At 40.4% G+C, this 19,524-nt stretch overlaps 1 protein-coding gene across 1 annotated transcript in view; it reads left to right on the top strand.

Moving 5' to 3' along the window:
- Positions 1–19,524, top strand: part of SLC9A9 (solute carrier family 9 member A9) — a 527,923-nt gene that overhangs the window by 275,312 nt on the left and 233,087 nt on the right. The window lies entirely within an intron of this gene.

A 19,524-nucleotide genomic window follows, 5' to 3' on the forward strand; every position in this document is an offset into this window, starting at 1 on the left:
TTACATCTGGGATGTGTATTACTCAGTAAAGTGGAACTGTTGAGTAGCCAGTTGGTCATATAGAATTCTGGAGTTCAGGAGGGAGCTGTAGGCTAGAAGTATAATTCTGGAAGTCATCAGCATAGAGATATTGAAAACATGAGACTGGGTGAGATCTCTAAGGGAGTAATGGAGGAGAGATCCCAAAACCAAGAGGTCAAGAACCAGCAAAGGAGACTGAGAAGTAGTAGCCAGTAGGGAGAAGAAAAACCCAGGAAGTATGGTGGCCTGGAAGTCAAATGAAGAAGGAACATGATGACCTGTGCCCAATACCGCTGAATAGTGAAGCAAGACGAAGAGCATGAATGTCATTGATGACATTGATAAGAACCATCTTGGTGGAGTGGCAGGGTAAAAACCTGATTATAATGGCTTCAAGAGAGAATGGAAGGAAAGAAATTGGAAACTGTGTGTATAGACAAATCTTTCAAAGGAGTTTTGCTGTGAAAGGGGAGCAGAAAAATAAGACGATAGCTAGAGTGAGAAGTGAGGACAAAAGAAAAATCTTTTTTATTTTTAAGGTGGGAGAAATAACAGAACGTTTTTTTAGGCTGATGGGAATAATACAAAAAAAAAAAAGAAGACTGTGTGTTAGAGGGTTTGCCAAGGCTTGTAAGTGGCAGAGGCAAATGCTGATCTTAGATTTTTTGACTTTGTAGTTCAAAGTATTTAGCCTCTTACTAAATATTCTTTGAGTAATAGATGGGATAGTAGCAATTGTAGGGCTTAGCATCATTTATTCAGTAAACTTTGAATGGATGGATAGATGAATGAATGTTTGGCTACCTTTATTATACTTTCAGCTAATTCAGATAATTAGTCATTTATCTTGTATTTAATTCTATCATCTTTGAAAATCTACCAATTTCAGTACATTTTAATTTTTTGCTAAGATACAGCTTGGGATGGACATAGATATTTTCATGCATTTATTTTTGAAAAGCCAGATTCTTTGTCTAGGATTTATGGGCAAACAATGACATCGTCATCATAGCACATTCTTTCCAGATGCTTATTTTATTTCCATCCCCCCAGATGATATTTTGAGTGTTTATCACTATTGAATGGAAAAGCAGCAATGACAATCCAAATTTAAATTTCTGATTAAAAAAAAGACAATGGGAGACAAATTGGATGTGCTGTGCATGACTTTGCTAGAAAATTCAAGAAAAAGATCTGGAATGTGGGAGAGGCCCCATGATATGGTGGAAAAAACATTTGACTGAGAGTCCAGAAAGCTAGGATTTGCCCCTCATCTCTGCAACTAAGGGTGGGACCTTGGATAATTAAACACCTGTGAGCATCAATTTTTTTCATTTGTAAAATGAATGATTGAATAATATGACTGAGTTTTAAGGATTATGCTCTAAACCTAATATTCTGTGACTTGACATAAAGCATAAAATACAGATCTAGTTCCTTCTCCCAGACTGGAATTGGGCAGGGATCGCTTGCTTACAGACTGAAAGCCTGGAGTTGAGAGAAGAGATCAGAATTTGCTATTGATCCTGAGGATAAATCATTGGGTAGAACATTTTAATAAGTTGTCAAATCAACTCCACAGATAAGGTGATCAGAAACCAAAGTCCCTGGTTCATACTGGGGTGAAAAGTCTCAATGAGGTGTGGATTTTTCTTCCTGAAAAAACTCTCTGCTCCTAGGTGAGTGGTTGCAAGGCTTTTCTAAGACTGCCTGCATCCCTGAGGTGGAGAGTACAGAGCTTGCATTGCTACCACTCAGTCTCAGGGTCTAACTGAAGGGCTTTCCAGCTTTTCAGTTCAAGTGTGGATTGAGTGTGGACTAGGCACCACATGGTTGCATGGCAGACACTTCTAGGAAATTTACCCAGAAGTCAGGGCAACAAAGGCCTTAAGAGCTCCTAATATAGCAGGGGACACACACAAGTGCGCACACATGCATACACACATGCATGCACACACATGCACAAACAACAACCCCACGTGGCAAACGCTAACAGAGAGGGATTCTCAATGTGTCATGGGAGCTAGAGGACTGAATTGCTTCCTGGAGGCAAGGTGTTCCTGGGAAGCTGATTGTGGGTTGGGTGTTTTGGAGTTGGGTGTAAGGATGGTTAGAAAATTATCATGCAGATTTCATGGGGGATGAAAGCATGGAGAAAAGCGTATGCAAAAGCATAAAACTAAGAAAGAGCTTGACAAGTCCCAGAAACAAACAGGTAGTGCATTGTGACTGGGGCCTGGATTGCCTTGGGGAAATAGGTAGGAGTGTGTTGGGGCTGCTGGTATAGGGTATAGTGTCTATATTAGTGTCTCACTGTACTACGTTTAGGAGAACTGTATGCTATAATGCTAATAATTGCTTAATGCTGTTAGGCATAGGGCTGATGATAATAATCAGATCTGTGCCCTACAAAGATAATGAAGGTGGCATCATGGAGGAAATGACATCAGTCTCACTGCTCACCACGCTTCCTTTTGATAAACTGCTTACGTATATAACATCTAAATTTATCTTAACCTTCTGTGCTAGACATATTTTTGTCCTGTCTAACCTCTTAGAATGTTGTGGTCTATATGAAAAGTTAACGGAAATTTACCATTTGGTTTTGCCTTGAACCTAGGAGTTCATTAAATTCTTGCTGAATTTATAAATGAATGAATGAATGAATGAATGATGACCATTAACATTCCAAGATAAAAAATAGAGAAGGGAAACAATATATGCTAATTAATGGTTTTATTTAATTCTATGATGCATTAATTTAAATGTAATAAGTTGAATGCATAAAGCAAATGTCTAGGGTAATCCTGAGATATTGAAAGAAAGATCAAGTACAATTCCATTACTTGTGTGAGTTTCCAGCAGTGTGCCTCTGCCTTATTGATTTGCATTACAGTGGGTTTTGATTATGGTTTTGTGCAATTTTTCTCCGTCATTTTCAACAAAAGCCGGCACGTTCCATCCCAGTTACCTGTTCCGAGGCACAGTGGAGAGAGAATGTCGTGGGTAACAATGCCCTGGCCTCCCTGGTTTCTGAGAAGTAAGATCAAAGATATCTTCATAAAGCATAGAATTGCCTTTTTTTTCACTCTAATTACATTTCTTTTGTCAAGATTTCTACCACTTTTCTTCTTCCCTTCATTCAAAGTACCTTTAAAAATATCATCTTAGAAGGGTTGAATTTATAAATGATGGCAAAGTGTTTAAATTTCTCCTTAGCTAAGCTGGTGATTCTTTTCAATGAAACTCATTATCTTGTATAAAGGACATTTAGTGGTTCAGCTAATAAGTGTTCTCTTTTAAATGCTAATGAAAGTGGGGCTCCCACATCATGACGAGAACACATTGTACTTTCAGTGCCCAGAAAGGGTTATTGTCTGTGAATCCCTAGTTAAGAAGCCTTATTCCTCAACCACCTTACATTATAGTAAGGGCCACAAATGACAATTGGGTACCCTCAATAGTGGGTACCTCCTATATGCCAGGTACTGGGGCCCAGGGAGAAATAAAACTAAGACATGAACTGTGCTTTCCCTTGAAAATTTTTCATGTAAAATTTTTTCTCTGATGAAGCTATAATTGTAGTTTAACTTCTTAATTAAATCTTAGCAACTCTTTTAACCATACATCTGTGTTTGTTTATCATAGTATGTAATTGCAGTTGAAAATTTTGTCATAAAATCCAAGAAGTTCAGAGCAAAGTGGAACTATACAGATAACTTGTTAAGCCCAGAATTATATGGGAGGAACCTGAAGCCCAAGGAAGCTTGATGACCTGGAGGGGTAGAGTCAATTCCCAGGGACCAACCTAGACACAGATCAGCACTTGAGGGATATGCACTGAAGGCTAAAATACACAGTACTCACCTCTAAAAACAACCCTTGGAGTATTAGTTATCTATTGCTGTGTAACAAATTATCCCAAAACTTAACAGCTTAAAACAATGAACTTCTATTATTTCATATGGTTTCTGAGGGCTCTGAGTTCAGGAGCATTAGCTTAGCTGGATAGTTCTGGTTCAGGGTCTCTCAGGAGGTTGCAGACAAGCTGTTGGCGAAAGCTAGGGTGTCTGAACATTTGACTGGTCTTGGAGGATCCACTCCAAGATGGCTCCCTTACACGGCTGTTGGCAGAAGGCCTCAGTTCTTCACCGTGTGTCTTCCACAGGGCTACTTGGTTGTCCTCATGAGGTGAAAGCTTACTTTCCCCCAGAGCTGGTAAAAACAGAGAGAGAAGGAGAGAGCACGCAAGAAGAAAGCAGGAATGCCTTTTATTAACTAGTCTCTGAAGTCATACACTGCCACTTCTGCCATATTCTGTTTGTTAGAAGAGAGTCACTAAGACCAGTCCACACTCAATGGGAGGGCAATTAAGCTCCACCTCTTGAAGGGAGGACTATCAAAGAATTGTGGATGTATTTTACAATATTTTTAAAACTAAGCCTGATGCCATTTTTGGAAGTAGTTTTTTGATAATGGTTTCAGTTTCTTATATGGTTGAGTATTTGGGATTTCTAGTTCTTCAGTCAACTTTACTTTCCTAGTAAACCATCTAGTCTCTGCAGATTTTCAAAAATTTTAATAACAACAGTTATTGAACACTATATTATGCCGAGCACTATAAATATGTTTCATATAAATTATCCCAATTAATAGTCACCAAAAAATCCATGAGGTAAATACTATTAGTCAGATTTTGCAAGCCTTAGAGAAGTTAAGAAGGTCACACAAAGAATAGAGTTGTGCATCATAAGCCATTATTATTTTTTACATCTTTTTCATATATTTGATTATAGACCTTTCCTGTAGAAAATGATGTGTATGTATTTCCCGCCTTTTTTAGTTTATGACACTGCATTTGTATTGATCGTTTAACAAAGCGGCACTTGGATATGTGTATCCATCCTGCTACTGTTATCTCTAATTCACCCCTTTCTCCTTTCGTCGCTGTCCTTCTTCCTCTCGCTGGGCTTCTCTTCTTCTTCCCTGTCCCTCTAATGGAGGATAATGAACCCAAGCATCCTTGCCCTGCTGACGACCATCCCTCCCTTTGCTCTTCTCTTCCTTTCTCAGCTTTAACACTGACCTGAGAGGGCCTTAATAGAACAAAGAAGGTCTTTTCTTTTTCCACCAAAGTATTGGTGGTATCTCCTCTTTCATCCTGTTCTCCTCTTCATATTGTGACTGATATTTTATTCCATTTTGCCATTGTTAGTTTTCTCTTTCTTCAGGATTCATCAGTGTTCCTTGTAGCTAAGAGTAATTGAGTATTTTTATTGTTGTTTTCTTCTGCTTCTCCATCACCATCAGAAAAACTTTTATATCAGAGTCACCTACCAGGACTATCTTTATGTCTACGCAATAGGCAACATCCTTGTGGCCCATCTTAATTCACCTTTAAATTTCTTGCCATCAAGATTCCAAAGCCTTCTCTTAATTTTTGTCTTTCTCATCTTCCAAAACCCCAAGAAAGTATACTTATCTCATTCAGAATTTTCTAGAATTTAAATTTCTCTATTACATTTTCCCCAAAATAATGGCTTTGTGTTCTTTTTCACTACGCGGAGCCTCAGCCCCTCAGAGAGATGGTCTTCTCTCTCTCTCTCTTGCTTTCGCTTTTGCTCTGTCTCACTCTTTTTTTTTTCTCTTATTTCTTTCACCTTTAGAAAACAAAGAAATACCATCATTAATGTTTGAATATCACCATATAAATATATATGATTCATGTCCTTCTATGTATGGGTCTGATTCAATGCATAATGGGAAAATTTATCTGAATAGGACTTAAGAGATCAGCTGGCCTGGTCCCTGCTTTGATGACATTCAAGACAGATGGTTGCTCATTATTACCTTAAAATTTCTAAGGATGGCAATGGCATAACCCCCTTGAATAGTCCATTACGGTTTTATCACCCTGCTTGATAGGTGCAGGTATGAAGGGCTTCAGTCTCATAATGGCATTTTGGGATGATAAATGGAAATTACTGTAATTTTTCTCCTCATTATAATTAAATTTTATTGATGCATCACAGAAAACATCAAGGCTTAATACTCCAATGTGCTGGAGTGTGTGTTTATTAAAGAATGTTGCCAAATTCAAGGGTGCCATTTTTTTGATGGTCTTGAAAGATGCAGCAAATGGATTTAATAAAATGTTAAGTCTTTGTGCAATTCCTTCAGAAGAGAAATTGAATTGCTTCTGGAGGCACAGCTCAATCCAAAGAATCCCATCAGTGGAGATATGATATAGAACTCTGCATAAAGTACCTGAATGGGAAATCTAATAAATGAGAATAAGAGTTTGGTTTTAGGGAAGTCACTTAACGCAATTGCTCTGGGTTACATTGAGAACGAACTTGGTGGGAGTCAGTAGTGATGGATCTGTTCTTGAGGGAAAAGAGAATGTCCCTTATAATGGACCTGCTTTAGCAGTAAACACCCAGGAACTGAGCTATTTCTGATGTATTTTTCCATTGATTCCAAGCTGTTAAAAAACTATGCTTGAAAACATATTTCTTTTCCCTTTTTGTACTGTGCCTTGCTCCATTCAAATTAAATTTTCAAGGAGGAACTACAGGGGCAAAGATACCTGAGCAAAAATAAAAGAATTCTTCTGTTGGGAAAGAATGTCTAATCTTGTTTTCTCGGTCACTGTGGGTAACTGAATTTACACAACTCTTCTCTTCCCCAGATCTGTGAAAACATGGTCACTAGGACTCAGATCTGGAGAAAGTGTTATTTTGGGTTTCTAGCACAATGACTTCACACCTCAGCACTTATCATCCTCCGATGTGCTTTTCCTTTCTGAAGATGGTGCTCTGGTGGTAGCCCAGGGGCCTACGGCATAGGACCAAGGTGGGAGATCCCTTGGCCAACTGGAAACAGAAAGGCAGAGAGGGGCCCAGAGCTAGCACATGGACAAGAACCAGCCGACTTTCAGCATTCCGAGTTCTGACACAGCAGGTTTCTAGATGGTGAATGTGAAGTTCTATGAGCAGCCCCCAGGGTCTTCCCTAGGACCACAAGTGAACTGTAGCTTAACTTTCATGTCCTTATGCAGATGTTCTCAAAAGGTGGTCTGCGGGCTGGTGTCATAAGATGATTCAATTTTGTGACACTGCCTGTACTCATTTCTGACACAAATTAATAATTTACAGCACCCTCTTAGGGAAAACACCACCCTTCCTCCCCTTCGCACTGAGGTATTGTTTGGTTTGGGGCTTGCTTTTATAGTACCAAGTTGAGGCAGGTGGTGTACGGGAGTCTTTTGCTTCATCCAAGTATATCAGAGACTAAAAGAGTTTGAGACCATCTAACCTTCCAGGGAAAAGTAGTCTGATTTTAAGGGAACATTTCGTCCTCATTTGGCCCTACTGAATGTTTCATGTAATGACGGGACTATTGCTGTGACTCAGACACAAAAGCCTGTGGAATAAGGCAACAACATTCCTTAAGGGTCTTCTCTATGTTCTGGGCAGAAAACATCCTATTAAAGGCTCCAGAATGTTCACAGCCACTAACAGAAGTATCTAGCCCTAGTTTCTGATTTGCCTAAGGTCCAGGCAACCCAAGGGAAGGAGTTTGAATTTTATCGGTAATTGGGATTCAAGTACCTAATAATTATGTGTGAGAAAGGGGTTAATGAAAGAAGTCAGACACAGAGAGGAATAACTAAACCCTTAAGAGGGAAATTCCTATAAATGAGAAGGAGTCTGGTACAGCCTGAGGGTCAGCATCCTCTTGTGGGACCCTCTGAGAATGAACATGGCCCTCCCAACCCACCTACCTGCTGGCGTGCCTGCACTCTGAAGAGGAGAGCACTGATTGGTAAAATGGGCGGGATGGGGGGCAGCATTGTTTCACTGCTGGGACCCTCCTCTCTTCCCAGAATGTTGGGCAGTAAACTTGAATTTAAGCAGGTATCCAAGTAACTCTCCTGAGGGACCATCTCCAAAAGAACTCGACACAGGAAAATGAAGTTCTCCCCTACTGGTTGGAGAGAGAGATAAGTGGCAGAGACCAGGAGGCAAGCAGAAATGGAGAATAAGGTGCCAGTGGCAGAAACGGCAGATGCCCCAAGGAGTGAGGAGTCCTGGAATTGCAGGTGGCAGGCAGCCGCAGTGCGGGCAGCAGCGAAGAGCGTGGTGAGCAGCTTGGAGTAAACCAAGGACGGGTTGGTGCAGGCAGTATCACCATGGCTGAGCAGAACAGCCACATGGGCAGCCAGAGCTGAGGGATGGCAAGTTCTAGACTCTGATCCTATGTGCCACCCCAGCTGCCTCCTCTTGGAAGCTCCTGGAGCAGTAATTCTCAAACCCGGGTGCACGTCAGAATCACTGAGGAACTTTTACATATCCCAGATGCCTTGGCCGCCTGCCCAGGAGTTCTGATTCATTTGCTCTGTGGTGGGGCCTGGGCTGCAATATTTTTTTAATTCTAAGTGATTCTAATGAGTGGTCAAAGTTGAGACTCTAGAAAGAAACTGGACGGGGAAGCACTGGACTAAGGTTCTGTCATTTGGCAGGTGGGGAGGTTTTGATCCAGCAGATCGGAGCCAAACTGTCCAAGTGACTATGTGGGAACGGCATGCTGCTGGGTTTGGGGCACTGGTTCTCCAGCCAGGCTGCACATTGGAATCACCCAGGAAGTTGTCAAAATCTCGATGCCTGGTGCTTCCCACAGGGATTCTGAGTTAATTAGCATGGAGTGTGGCCTGGGCAGCAGAACTGTTTAAAACTCCTTGGGTGGTTCTAATGTGCAGCAATGATTGAGAACCAGTGATCTAGGGGACATTAGGTCACTCATGAAGCTCCCCTTTGGGATTCTCATAAATATTTAAGAGAAAAGGAAACTCTGGGAGGGATTTTATATTCCTTGTGAGTAGGTGGAGGCTTCAAGTCATCAAGATTTGGGTGTTTGTATAAATGCCTTTATCTTCGCAGGCAGGATGTTGCAGAGACATTACCCAGATAAGCATTTCCATAGTTCTTAGATCTGGGAAGGCAGTCACATGGTCTAAACCAAAAAGGACAACTTACAGACCCCCTTATAGGGTGGCTTGCTCACCAATCTGAAGCAAACAAATGGAAGTTTCACTTTAGGATTCATTGTAGTAATCACAGCATATAAAACTGTTGCACTACATAAAAAATGGTGCTTCAACTAGAATGAGTTATTTAGGGGTATCTACTTTCACTTCTCTAATTTTTATCTTGGTAGAATGCAGATTTGATTAATAGTTATTGAATACCTAATAGGTGCCAGTCACTGTCTAAGGCAATTTAGTGAAAATTAATATATTTAATCTTCATGACAACAACAGGTACGTTAGATCTTATTAGCAGCTATTTTACTGAGGAGGAAACTGAGACACAGAGAGGGTAAGTAATTTACCTGGGATCACACAACAACTAGCCATGAATGGGGAAAATGGAATTGGAACAGATTCTGAGTCCAGTTCTCTTCCCACCTCACCAAGCTGCCTTTCCTCCATCTCTAGCTGGTGCCTTAAAAGTATCCCACAGCTTAACTCTTATTTTCCAGTTTTGGTTTCATATGGTAATTTATTTATGATGAATTTCATGAAATACATTTGGAAAGTTGCTAACTATAGGATCTACATGAATCTAGATTCATGTCTTACCTACACTATCCTATACCATAGATAATTCTAAGGAGGAGAAATTTTTCTGCTTTTTCTCCACCTAAAATTATTTGGAGCCCCAATAAATAATATCTTCTTAGAGACAATACTCTTGATTCTTGAGAGACTGAAATCAAACTCTAATTTCATCAGTTGAGGAGGTGGTGTTTCTTAAATGACAATGATTCTAATTAATGTACTCTACCGAATACGAATGGGGAGAAAACTTGCCGCGTCAATTTCTCAGAAGCTATGGCTAAGGCACACTTGGATAATTTTTCAGAACTGTGCAAAAGAAAAGTTAAATGTTTTCTATATAATTGGGTAAAGGTGTAAAAAAGAATCAGATATGTGTTTAAAGTAATCTATGTGCAAATATTGAACATGTTTGTGTTAGGAATTTTAGATTCTTTGACATTCTCAAGAGCTTTCACCTTAGAACACCTTATTCTACTCACTGAATCCCCCCACCACAAAGAACACATTTGTATCATAAGTTTTAAGGACTCCGAAAGCCCCTATCACCATAAGGAACACGTTCAACTACTTGGAAATAAAGAAAATCCTGTTTCCAAGAGCATATATTAGTACTTAATTTCAAGCAAGTCACACAATATTTTTCAGAGTTAAGCAGAAAAGTGGATGTAAATTCATTGATAATGTTCAACTGGACATGAAAATATATCACCCAGGTATCATTGGAAGAAAGTGATAGGAACCTAACTCTCAGTCTCTGCCTTTAACATGAATCTTTCTGTTCAGAAATAGTATGTACCAGTGGATTTTGTGATATAGAAAGTATCTCAACTTTCATGACAGAACCCTGAAGTATTTTAAGCAGTCTTTAAGATTTATTCTAATCTTATGTTCATCAATAGCTTAATTTTATTTTGTCTTGAATATATGTATACTATATGCCTTCTCAGCACTTTTAAGTGCTTTTCAGTGATTGATTCTTTCCTAAATGTTTTCCTTGGTTATGATTTAATATGATTTAAGTAGTAACCTACAGAAGTTAGGCTTCAGATCTGCTTTTAAAAGAGAGATAGTGTTGTTCACGCAAATATTCTAGTGAATTATGAAATCAAAGTTACTTTTTCCATCACTTTTTTTAAAGGCCTCAATCTAGGAATTCTATTTGAAAAGAAAATGCTTGATTTTAGTTGGTATCAGAAGTTTTAGCTTATACCACAGAGCACAAAAAGTGACTGTTTTCTAAGTTATTTTTTTAAGTAAAATGTTAGGTGTACCACTGGTTTCTTAAGGATGTAAGGGCTGCAATTCAAAGAAAACTTCCAGCCAAACGGAAAATATTTACCCCAAATACATTTTTTCGACCCCGCTGTCCAGCATCCCAACTCTTCCACCGTTTCCAGATGCTGAGCCAAGCGACCACTAGGGTCGACAAAGAAACACTTAAATCTACCCTGCCAGTCAGCACACAGGACTCAGTAGACGCCAGGCCCCCCAGCTCTGCCCTGCCACCACTCTCTGGGAGTAAATCCAAACTCTGTGGACCGAAAGAGTCTGAGGTCTCCAAATGCCCTGAAGAAGCCAACGATCTGCCCACTAAAACACACCCGCCACCTGCATCCACAAAGCATCATTGCCTGACCCTAGGGAGGAGCAGTTCCAGGGCTCTGAGAGAGGTGCCCAGTGCAGTGGGCTCTGGGATAGAGCCATTACCACGGGAATTTCAGACTTCATGGTGGCCATGTTGAGAAAACCAGTAAAAAATTCACAGGGCTGGCCCATTGGCATAGCAGTTAAGTTTGCACATTCCGCTTTGGTGGCCCAGGGTTCACCGGTTCAGATCCTGAGAGCAGACCTACTCACCACTCATCAAGTCATGCTGAGGCAGCTTCCCACATAGAAGAACTAGAAGGACCTACAACTAGGATATACAACTATGTCCTGGGGGCTTTGGGGAGAAAAAAGAAAAAGAGGATGATTGGCAGCAGATGTTAGCTCAGGGCCTATCTTCCTCAAAAAAAAAAAAAAATCACATTTTACAGTCAGTCAGACTTCACAAAGTCACGCTTTACCTTTCCAGCTTTGACCTAAGTAAACCTAGAGATGATTTGATTTGTGGCTCTGCTGGACAGAACTTACATATCATTTAAAATCATTTTAGAATTTATTTTCAAATTTTTAAAAAGCATCAATAAATCATTTTTGTGTTCCTTTGACTTCTAGATTTACCTGATTCTTGCAACATTACCGTCTTTTAATTACTATGAACTGCTCTTGAGTTTCAAAATATCATCTGATAACTGAAGTAGTTTTCAATGTGTGAAATATGGGCTTTCTCCCCATAAACAGAACTGTTTTTTAAGTGAAATCTGGGCAAGCTGATTATTACACTCACTTTTTACCATACGAAATCTTTAATAGGAAAAGCCTTTGCTGTAGCTTTGGGAATTGTCCTAACTTGCAATATATGACTCAATTTCTTCATAGATGCTTATGTTAGAAATTGCATTATATTTTAGACAATAGGTTAGGTGGACTAAACCCATTTATTACATTACAGGAGAGATCTACATTATTATTTATTGAAAAATATGCATGATAGCTCTTCATAAATGTTCACCTCATTAACAAACAAATGTGATCTCACTTTAGCTACAAAGACCTTTCCCTGACAGAGGTGCATTCGCTACAATGGTCTGTTTGAATTACTTTTCTCTTCAGATGCATTTTTAAAGTACCTCTACCTCCAAGTGATTCAAAGATGTATGATATTGAAAGATATAGAGGTTTTTTCATGGTTATGCATCAGTAACACAAGAAAGGTCAACTTGGCTATGTTTTGCACATGGTATGCTCATGTATCTGACTACTTCTATCTACTTAGCCTCACTTACTGCATTTTTCCAGATTTCAGTGTGTTTGTCCTTTTCAAAGCATCTTCTGCTGGGCTGGATCCATGACTTTTTGAATTATTAACACCTGGCACAATGCCTCCCAGAAGTGAGAGAATACAAGTACTGAATTATCCTGCGTGTCAGTCTTCATACAATCTCAGCATCTGGGAAGTGAGGCAGGTACGGACAAGCACAGACATGTGGCCAGGATATAGATGTACTTTAATAAAAGGAGGCTCGTGCATGTGTGCTGAGTAACAATTACCTTGATCGTTTGGTCTTGCTTTTCCTACCATTTCTCGTGATTTATACCCTCATATTGTATTTTATAGAGAGTTAGGCTATAAAGAGGAGATGAGAGGGAAGGCACTAAAGGAAGTTTTGCGTAGACTGCCTCTTTTCTAAAGAGTTTTAGGACAAGCTTTCCACACATTATGTCTTCCCTGGTTTAGTATCACTTCCAGTGGAGGATGGACTGTGGACCACTTATGGTTTTGGTTCCTTCATTCCCTCATCTGAATCCTTGTCCCCAAGGACATGAAAAGGTGCCCTTACTACTCTTATGAGGAGAACTCAAATAAGTAAAACTCAGCTGAATTCACCATGGACTCTAGAGAATTCAGAGCAGAGACCAGGACAGAGGAAGTTTGGGGATTGTGGTTTGCTTTCCTTGCCAAGAGAGCATTCAAAATCTCAAGGGGTGAGTGAGACCAGGATTCCAAGAGGAGGCATGAGGGGGTGAATCAGGTTCATTCATGAGTGGGGATAATGATAGCTTCTACTTCACGGCGCCAGAATCTATAACATTCACCAAATAGCTGTTGATGGAGGAGTAGGGTTGTTGTGAGAATTAAATTAGTTTCCACACATTCGTTTTTACAGTGTTTGTGGCACTATATGCATGTGAGGTTTTGTTTGGGTTGTTTTGTTTTGTTTTGTTTCTGAGTGCTAGAATTAGGACTCATAATTACATCTTGCAGTTCAAGCTTCTGATCTATAGTGAGATTATCTTATTCCATGAAATCAAATTTAAAATGCCAAAAGAAGATAGGTTGACACAGGCAAATGACACTATGGCATCATTTTTCATTTTGCAATGAACTTAGATCAGCTACCAATCTGAAGTTGGTTAGATCAGAAAACGTAGTGAGGAATGCACGTCTCGACAGAGCATTGAGAGGCCAGAGCCGCCCTTTAGACAGCTGTCTGATTCTTGTCTCCCTTTTCTGCGTGTTGCAATAACTATTTGGATAGTGTTTTCAAACTTCTGATGGACTTGAGAAAATGCATAGGCACATTTCCGTCTCAGTGAGAAAAAATCTTGACCAGATAATATAACTTGAATATTTTACTAACCATGATAATTCGCTTGCTTATTAGCCACTTCTTGTTGATTAGCCACAACTCTCTCAGTACCTCAAAGGCAAGTGTTGGTTCCCTTCTCCTCACACAGTGCATGTTACCAACTCAGTAAATGCGCTGCGGTAAACCATAAACCTGACATGAGGCTGCGGCTGCCTTCCCGGCTTCTAAGAACAAGTAAGCTCAGGTTAGACTCCAGGCAAGCAGGACTCCAAGTTTCTCCTTCTCACTCCTCCATCCTGGAGTCCTGGGGGTGGCATCTTTTCTTCTCATCAGAAATTTGAGTCAAAGTAGGGCACACCTTTGACAGACTTCTCTTTTGCTAAATTTACTAGATATACAGCATTAGATATAGTGTCCGATCTTTGTAGTCTTCCATTTGTGAATTCTTCACTTTTTAATATACATATCAACAACTTTATATGATACTTTATAAATATTATGTAAATTTATGTAAATATAAAATACCTTATAAAGTACTGTGGCTTCTTGATCTCTCCCTAGAAGCCAGTGAACACCCATAGGTCACAGAGTTCTTGGAATTGAAAGCTATGACTTCTATTTTCTTTTCTTTGGTAAAGTTTATTTCAAGTTTTCTTAAGAGTTAAAAATCTCTGCTCTAATGTGTTCAGTTCAACCAACATATAAAACTATTCAGCAAAACAATGTTGGATTCTTCCAAAATCCACTCACAGATCCTTTCACAGAATGACATTTCTTAAACAAAACTTCATAGAGCCCTTGTCTTATCCAAATCCCTAGAGAGGATTACATATCAAAAACAATGAAAACTTTTTAGTAGAATTGAGGCCAAAATGCTTCAGATGAATTAAGAAATCCTCTAGGTCTTTTTCAAAAGCCAAAATGAACCTGGACTCTTTTTCTCTCTTGTGTTTTTATAAAATAAAAAAAAAAGCTTAATTTGTGTTTTTCTTAACTATCTCAGTGTAGCAGTTTAGTCCGTAAGATGTTGACTTCCTTCCAGAAAGGCATTTCCCACCCTGAAATGAGATGCTGTGATTCTTGCTCCAGAGGCTTGGCTGGTCCCTGAACCTCGACAAGTTAGGTTAGCTGGAGTCAGTGCACCTTGCTCGGAAGCTCTGTCTCCTCCATCAGTGGCCCTGGCTCTCTCCTCTTCATCTTTAAGATGTACGTGTTCTCCTTTAGGCTTTTTTTCTTTTTCTTTAGAGTTAATGCTCTTGCTGGCTTCACATTTCCATTTTTCATGTTGTTGAGTCTCCCGACTTATGAGTCATGAAGATCAACCAAAGTAAAGATAACAGACCTCTGATTTATCAGATAGTAATGCCCAGCACGTAGTAAGTGCTCAAGAAATAATTGTTGCCCTTCCTTTCTTTTGAGGTACAGAAATGAAAAATATCTGGAGGGAAGTTAAAGCATAGAGGGCCCCTTCCTCTCCTACCTCCTTCCTAGCCATGTTAAGACTTTTTACTGGGTTGGACCATATGAAACTGCTACTATTGGATGTTTTCGGCCTACGAAACCAGCGCTTTCGTGATTCAAGTAACGTCATGCTGCTGAGCAGTTGGATGTTCTGTTTGTAAGGAGTCCCCACACCCATTACCAGGGTGACCAACCCACCGTCCTGCTTTGCCCAGCACCGAGGGGCTCTGGGACATGGGGCTTTCAGTGCCACCACGGGAAAACCCCCAGCAAACTAGAACTAGCTGGTCACCCACTCATGACGCTGCAGTCAAATTCTGCTTTCTGTGCTTTCTCATTTCCTAAATGTGTAAAGAAAGAAGTATCCAAATTCATCATAATAATACAGATAGTCCCTGATTTACAATGGTTCAACTTACGATTTTTTGACTGGTGCAAAAGCGATTCAGTAGCAACCGTCCTTGGAATTCTGAATATTTATCTTTTCCTAGGCTAGCGATACGCGCTGATATTCACTCACTGTCGTGGTGCTGGGCAGCGGCAGCCCCCGCAGCTCCTGTCAGCCACACGATCATGAGGGTACACAACCAACACACTGACAACCCTTCTGTTTTTCACTTTCAGTATAGTATTCAATAAATTACATGAGATATTCAACACTTTATTATAAAATAGGCTTTGCGTGAGGTGATTTTGCCCCACTGCAGGCTAACATAAGAGTTCTGAGCACGTTTAAGGTAGGCTGGGCTAAGCTATGATAGGTTAGATGTATTAAATGCATTTTCTACTGATGATATTTTCAGCTTACAATGGGTTTATCAGGACGTAACCACATCATAAGTCAAGGAAGATCTGTATAATCAGTGAGATTTAGGTAAGGCTCACCATGCCAGATGCCTGAGTTAATTTGTTTAATTCTTCCAATGACAGGTGGGTACTATTCTTATCTCTATTTTACCAGTGGGGTTAAAAGGAAGTGCAGAGGGGCCGACCCAGGGTAACAGTTAAGTTCACACACTCCTCTTCGGTGGCCCGGGTTTCGCAGGTTCGGATCCCGGGCATGGACTGAAGCACTGCTTGTCAAGCCATGCTGTGGTGGCATCCTGTATACAGTAAAGGAAGGTGGGCATGGATGTTAGCCCAGGGCCAATCTTCCTCAGCAAAAAGAGGAGGATTGGCAATGGATGGTAGCTGATGGCTAGTCTTCCTCACAAACAAAAAAAAAAAAAGGAAGCACAGAAAAGCAAAGACCTGAGCAAAGTCACAGAACCTGCAGTGGTGGAGCAGGGAGCCGAACACAAGGAATCTGCATCCACAGTTAGTGCTCAAAAGAGGACTACTAACTTCTCCCTTCCTTGAGTGTCTGTGGGTTCTGCAAATCCTGCCCATGGAAGTGGTTCCTGGAAGAAAAGGAAGGGAAATGTTTTTCTCCATTCCTCTCTGGCTTTAGTCTTCCTTCTCCTCCCGCTCCCACGCCCTGAGTAGCTACGTTTGTTACAGACAGTTAACTTCGGCTGTGCCACAGCCCAGCCCCAGCCTGGTGACATTCCCCTTGCCTTGTCCCAGGTGCACACTGACCAGCTCTTGACATGAGGTGCCACTCTCTCTCCTGCTAAGTCACCTCTGCCTGGACCACCACTCCCCTCAAAACAGTTTCATCTATGGCCCCTGTGACCCCCTGGTTCTGTCTCCCCTGCTGAGGGGCAGAGGGCAGGAGGGTGAAGCATCAGAGGCAGGCCTATTGCTGAATCGTGGAGAGTCTTGGGTCTTGAATGCCATACTAAGCAGTTCGGCTTTTATTGGATAGACAATCAGGAGCCAGCTGAGGGCTATAAGCAATGGCATGAGCATGTCTGTGGTTTAGAAAGATAAGACGGAAGATGGGTTGGAGCAGGGAGTCTATAGGATTGTCTTCATTACATGAGAGCTGTCAAATTCTGATGCAACATTGCCGAATGTGTACTGTGTGGCACCAGGACAACTAGTCAATTAAGTGAAAAAAAATCAACCTAATCCAATTTCTTCAGCTGTGTGATAATGTTCCCTGATTTTTACTCTCCTGAACTGATAGAAAATTCTAACAATGAAAAAACAGGTTGTCAAGCTTTGTTGCCTGTCAAACACTTTAGCTATGCGTTGGAGCCTATTGTGCTCTGATACAGCTAACGTGTTTCGTTAAAATGATAGAATTTAGTGATCTTACAGTAAAGCCTAAAAAGGAGGAGCTAGAACACATTTCATGCTATCTGTGAAAAATGGTAAAAAGCAAAAACAAAAATGAAAATATTAAATCTGTGAAAGAGAAATACAGGTGCTGAAACATGCTATCAAACTATCTCATGTGGATTTGTTTAAAACTGCATGGAGGGAGTTTTTTCCAGTATAAAAACCTACTTAAAAATAAGAAAATATCTTCTCAAATAACCCTGATCCTTATTCTGGGGAAGATCTGCTCTAAACGAATGCAACACTATCTATGCAGATGGGCCCAAGCCCCTCACCCCACAGGAAGCTTGATATATATTTCCACCCAGAAGATGACACATAATTTGCCCCGAGACTTCCTTTTATGCCTTGCTGAGTTCAAGATCCTTACAATGGCTGCCAACTCCTAATATTTCAAAGACTGTCTACATTAATATCTTTCAAAGCCCCAAACCCTGGCAAGGAACGAAAATTGTTTTTGAATCTGCTTCAAGAATTAATATTAGAGAATAGGAGATTTTCCTCTCAGCAAATTGAAGCTGAATAAATTGCTCTCTGTCTCCTTAGAAATGGAATTGATTGCTGGAGGTGAGCGCGCTGTGAGGAGGCAGGGTGCAATGCTGGGGAGGGGCTATGGGGGCTGAGACGGGCCTTTGTTCTCTTAAATTATTGGCAGGTCTGTTTCTTTAAACTTGGTGTAGATGCTAAAATAGAGGAAGTAAGTATATTAGCTTAGAGTTACATTAAAGACAACTGGAATTGCTGGGCGATTACTGCCTCTTGTCTTTTATTACTGCACACCCACAGAGTAAGCGTTCCTGGGCAGCCACCCTCGTCCTTGCCACTATGACATAAGTGAATTGAAACAATCCTGTGCAGGGCTGCATTCGGTCCTGCTCCTTGGAACTAGAGAAGAAACCCAGGAGACTTTTCCTTGTGGTGTTTCTGGCATCTGCTTTGCCCACTCCCTGCCCCAAACAAGCAGGGATTCTGTGGTTTGAGGGTTTGGTGTAGTTTCCCCTGCAGATTTAAAAAACCCAGACCTCAAAGCCATCTGCCAAAAGGTTTCAGTGATGGCTTTGATTTCGTCACTTTTTTCTATTTATAAAAATAACATAATTCTTGTAGTATACTAGTAAATATAAAACAGAATGAGACTTAAAAGAAAATCCTGCTGCCTAAAGGCAACCACTGTAACTGCTAATATTTTGGCATTTTTCTTCCTGTCTTCCTTAGCCATTTTAATTTAGCCCAGAATAAACTCTGTGTGTGTAATTTTGTATCCTGTGCTGTCTACTCAACAGTTATAACCTAAGCATCTTCCCATCGGTTCTAATTCCTCTTCTTTCTTCTGTCATTACTGACCCAACAGATGTATCTGAATACCATCTACTTTCCTTCTCTTACAACCTGTGGATTTTTATCATTTCATTCTGTCTTATTTATGTATCAATATAATTTCACGACAACTCGTTGACACCATCTAGGTGAAAGGGTATTTTTTTTGTTTGGTTGGCTGGATTTTGTTTGTCTGTTTGTTTGTTTTAACACTTTAACTCATTAGTTTTAAGTTTCCCCTCCCACCCACACACAGGAATTCTCCCCCGAAGCTCCAAAGATGAGTCACACAAAATCAACAGACATTTACTGTTTAATAAATGAGGACATGGCCAGGTGTTAATGTTAGGAAGAAATCATTTAGAAAGAAACAAAAGAAAGGGGTGACACAATAGCCCATTATCAAAAATCCAGGAGAGCAAGGCTAACTGTGTCCCCGGATTTAAGAGAAAGAGCCAGTTGGTCTCGTAGGCAGGACCAAGGGAAACACGGAGGTATTGAATTGAGATTGCTGGTTAGCAGTTCCACTCATTTTCGTGATTTCCCAGATTCAGAGCAGCAGCGAGGTCTTAGGGGACACAAGTGGATAAGAGCAACTTTGCCAAACACTGAAATGCCAGATAAGGTTTTAAATGGCAGATACAGTGTTATAAATGATCTGAAACCAGAAGGATCCCTAGCAAA

Source organism: Diceros bicornis, chromosome 2, assembly GCF_020826845.1.
Source record: "Diceros bicornis minor isolate mBicDic1 chromosome 2, mDicBic1.mat.cur, whole genome shotgun sequence".
NCBI lineage: Eukaryota > Metazoa > Chordata > Mammalia > Perissodactyla > Rhinocerotidae > Diceros > Diceros bicornis.